Genomic DNA, 5,277 nt, shown 5'->3' on the forward strand with positions numbered 1-5,277 from the left:
AGTCCCTCTCAAACTGGGTACACAAAGGTAGAGGCATCCAAAATAAAACAAAGCCCTAATTATTCCCCTAATTTTTAAACGAGGTTAGTAATTAGTTCACAGTCTGTTGCAACGAGCTCCTGTGTGGCTTGTGTAACAAATGAGGTCCCTTCAATTAGATGGCCGTTGCCAGCAGTGGCTCAAATGCCAGCTTTAAATGATTTTTGTTCCAAACACATCCCTAGCATTACTTTATCCACAGAGCTTGTCTTGTGCTTTCAGGATCCAGGGAAAATAAGTGTTTGCTGTATGTGGTTGGTACACCGAGAAGCAAGGACTAGATTTTTTTTGTTCTCTTCTATGTCCTTAGGTGCCTGACTCCCATTTCAATCAATGGAAACTTTTAGAAACCTGCCCCCAAGTGACCTGGAGCTTGTGTGCTCCGTGTCTGCTCTACTGCTTCAGGCACGTGCCTAGCCAGTTGGTATACCAACTGCTACGGGGAGCCTCACAAACAGCACAGTACTGAGTCACCAATAAAGCAAGAACAGTTTGTCAAATCCCATCAGAGGTCTGAGGAAGAATAAATGTCACAGTCATTAATACCGTCTCTGGAAGCACTTTCTTCTTCTGGATTTCCCAGATTAGTGCTGTTGGAAGTGCACTGCACGGTAATAAATGTTGAGCATTTATGCTTAGTATTAAACATAATCCAAAGCATAAGAGTTGACGTGAGATCTACAGAGAACATGGAGCTGTAAGCATGGTGATTTGTGTACCAGTACTAGTGAATGAGATCTGCCTGGGAAGAGAGGACGAGCACTGCTCCAGATCTCACAGCAGTGCCACCATGACGTGTATTCTAGCACCCATATCCTCAGCTCAGTATCCAGACAGACACAGTAGCTCTGCATGGAAGTCTTTCATAAATCTGAACAGGCAGTAGGCTGGGAATGCAGCAAAAAGATTTAGAAATCAGATACTAAAAAAAAAAAATCTTGTGGAAAAACCTTGCATATTAAGTAAAAAGAAAACACTAGGCTTCGGCCCAATTTGAATAATTTGACAAGGACTTTAATGTCAGTATTTTAGTCACATTGGCATGTTTTCTGCTTAACATTTTCATATCTGCAACTTACCATATTCCACATGGGAAAATTAATGCTGTGCTCTGTACAGGTCTTACAACAAAATTACTTTCTCTGACTCGACTTTACTAATTTAAATCAATGGCAAAATTTCTTCTCACTTTGATGTGAGCAGAACCCAAACTAAAGCTACATTGCCTATCTCTGAAAAACAATTAGATATCATTTTATAAAGATACCATTGACTGTTCGTCTACTGCACCTCATAAGTATCTGCTTTCTGGAAATGATAAATAAAACTATTTAAACTAGAGCTACAGTAAGGAATTTATATATATAACAGGTTCAGACTAGATTTTGGACCCAAAACTCAGTTAAGGTTAAAGCTCTCAAATACGACCTGGAATATAAACAGCACAACTGAGCCCTGACCTAGCAGTCCTACTCTGCTGCTGTCAGCCTTCTAAAATGTTCAAGTAAAGCCAGTAGGAAAAAGGTGGGAACAGTAAAACCAGAACTATTCCACTAGTCTGCAATAATACCACAATAACCCTCTATAGGACTGCTGAACAATGTGAATTTACTTTTTTTTCTTCCACTTTTTGATAACACAATCTAGACGAATAGAGACACTCATTAATTCCAGACACTAGTTTAACAATTATTGGGGAAGGAGATTTTTTGTTTTCACTTCACTCTCACGACAATCCAACATTTCCTTTACTACTGTGAAGTGGCAGAACAGCAGCTGAAGGTAAAAGTAACCTATAAAAGATTATTATTTTTTTTAATTGTAATGAGGATTGGTAAGACTTTTTTTTTTTACTTTACTATACCAGCCAGTGGGCAGGAAGCAATTAAGAGGTTTTCAAGCTCTGCTGTGTGGTCTTTCAAAAAAAGATCTCCAGGCAAAGATCTCTGCATAGAGATTGCATATCCATAACACTTACTGCTAAAGTTACTGGGGGGACAGGCAGGAGAAAGCAATTCCCTAGGCACTCAAACCAAGCAAAAGCCTTGGAGAAGGAAGAAAAAGTCCTCCTTAGTTACCATTGCACTGTGGTTTTATTGTTAGGTTTTGATGAGGGGAAAGACAAATTGAAAAAACAAACAAACCAACCAAAACAAACAAACAAACAAACAAACAAACAAACCCACACCCCAAAATGACAAAAAAAAAAAAAAAAAAAAAAAAAAAAACAAAAAAAAAAAACCTTTATTATTGGCTTTGAAAGAGGCTGAAATGTTGAATTTTAAAACCGTTTTGTTTCCATTTCAAGCCAGGAGGGTCATATTTGAACACAAAAGTGCAGCGTGCAGACTTTGAGAATCCCCAGGCAGGAAAAGGGGCTCCTTCCTAGCAGTCAGGGAAAGACTCAGGAACACACAGGTGAGCACTGGGGCCTGACAAGTGATGGGCCAGCCCTCTTTAAGCAAAATTAAAAGCTTAATCCCTGTTTTCCTCAAAATAAAATGCTACTGGCCTTTGTCCTTACAAACGATCCTGAAAAAAACACCAAAATCAGTCATCAAGGTATTTAAGTTTTCCCAAAAGTTTGCTGACACTGCACCCTTAACCTCAACCTCTAATCTGTGGTTTTTACAGAAACTCTGACTACAATACGTCATTTCCCATGTCACGACTTGCTGATTTCCTGGTTAATTATTTGAGCCAGTGGTAGGGGCCGAGAAGGGGAATCATGGAAGAAAAAGAGGAAAACAGCCATAAGTGCTTAGGAAAAAAAAAGAACAACTCTTTTGTCTTCTCTTGATCTGTCAACCTGTTGAAATAAAAACTTTCAACAAGATCATTCCCCTGCTGGCAAAGGCCTGACTGTATTCAGAGCTCTGCCTTTGTGTTCAATTCCCAGCAGTCGCATCCTATTTCCCCACAACCGGTGGAAGATCCCACCTTACTGACAGAGCTCTGTCTGTACCTAGGAAGGTAATCATCTTTGTGAAACGCATCTTTATAAAAAGGCCAAAAAGTGAGGAGAGAGGACTGTTGATTTTTCTCTCACCAACTCCCCAGACTCAGCATAAAGTCTGGGATGTTTCTATAAACCATTGTTCCGTAGGTACGTTCAGTGGGCCCAGAAATCATCTCCATTCAAAGGTGCTCACACACAAAGGGAAAATCCTGAGCAAAAGCAGGTCAGAGACACTGTCGAGGGCCTCTACTCCTTCCAGAGGCTTGGTACACCCACCAGACAACCTTTGAAGAGGCTGCTTCCAGTGCTGCCAAGGAACTGCCTGGCCAGAGCAGCAGGCACATCTGGAGAAACCACTCACGGGTGCCTTGGAACAGGAGCTGGTACCGCCTCGCCAGATAACATCTGAGATGCAGTAAAGCAGCCAGCATAGGTTAAAAGCTTCCGAGGATGCTGCCAGGAGAAATGTGCTGTTCATCTGATACCCACAAACAGCCCTGTGATGCATGTTTTCACCACTGTATGAAAGCTGTTTTCATCAACGAGAGCCTACAAAGGACATACATTAAAATAATAAGGCTGGCTTAGCATCATTTTTCACAGAACCCGATTAATCAATCGTGATGAAAGGCACTGAAGTGTGCTGCTGACAATGTTAAAACAAAAAGTGACAGAGGTCACCCTCCACCTCACTCTTTTCCCCTCATACTCTTTCTGTTATGCCTGTGCAAAGGTGGTTACAGAACTGCAGGCTTTGCACTGTGGATGCATTTTGTGTCCCACCTTCCCAGCTGAGGACACGTCTGACCAGGCTACTTGGCTGGAAGCCCTCGTATAGAAAACTTTACTGCTAAGGGTGATGCATGAGGTAGAAACAACAGTTTTACTGTCCAACTTTAGCACTGAGTTCACCGCATGGGCAGGTAGAAAAAATACCATTCGAAGACCAAGTTGAGTAAGAGCTAGGATCATTGCCAAATAATAAACACCCATCCCTGTAATGCCATAATAAATAAACAGGCTTGAGTTCTTTCCGAGAAGACAAATACTAATTTCCTCCAACTGTTTATAGCTGGAGCTTGTTGACCCACGGGCTATCACAGCATATTTTGGAGATCTTCCATGAAAAATTTTTTCCACAATTCATCAGGTCAGCACCCTGTCTCATAAGTAAGAGACAGTTTAATTGTCAAGGCAAATTATTGTATGCTTGGCATTTCAGGTTTAGACTTGGCACTGGGCTCAGAACAAGATGCAAGGCCTCCACTTCCAAAACTTTCTTGGGTGTGGATTGAGTTATGCTTCATGTGTGGTTCCTTAGAAGCTTCTAAACACATGCCTCAATTATCATCAGAAAAATCAAGATAGCTGTCAATGTGAAATGAAAGAATTTCTACTTCAGATCCAGTCTGCACTTCAGTAACAGCATGAGTGCATCTCTGTAGCTCATTGGACTTGAGAACTCTTTGGAACTTAAATATTAGCCCTTCTAGCCCCTAGAGTAGTTAGCGTCTAAGCTGACCAGACACTTACAGGAAAGGCAGGAATGCTTCTTCCTTTAGCTCAAACACACGCACCGAAGTACGTCAAAGGACCATTCTTTCTCTCACCTCTACCCAGACCTGGATGACAGTGCAAAAAAAGTACCTGGTAGGCATGCTCTGTCAATCTCTATCATTCACTGCATCTTCCAGGGGCTCCCTTTGACCTTTCTCTTCTACTAGCCAACACCATCATCTCAGGATACAGCCGATCCGCACAACACAACTGACTGCTCCAGTGCCCTCTTCCAGTCCTCCGGCCCTGAGGAACCAAAGAGCCAGCTCACCCAGCTGTGGCTCTAGGCTCAATGCTGGATGAGCCATGCATGCCAGCCATCAAACTGCATCAAACCGAAGTAGAGTCTAACAGCCCTGCAGCTAGCATTCAAATATTTCCATCTCTGACTGTCCCTTATAAATAATTCATCAGTTCCTTATATAGCGCATTGTGCAGCAATTATCCCGTACTCCAAGCTTTCTAACGGAGAGATTACTTCACCTGGGTGCTGAGCACAGGTCCCAGGCATTAGGAATTCCACGAGACCGATTCACAGTTTTTCCTTTTAGTCTTTCTTTAGTACTTAGTCTTTCCCAATCTACACAATTCTCCTGGTGCCTTGGATAGACCTTTAAAAACCCTTCACTAAAGCAGAGACAACCAGCTTGTTCATTCAGCATCTAATTTCTCATGTCGTACTTCAAACATATTGAGTTGCACAGCACCACAAATTAGCCTTC

This window comes from Anas acuta, chromosome 2 (assembly GCF_963932015.1).
Source record: "Anas acuta chromosome 2, bAnaAcu1.1, whole genome shotgun sequence".
Classification (NCBI taxonomy): Eukaryota; Metazoa; Chordata; class Aves; order Anseriformes; family Anatidae; genus Anas; species Anas acuta.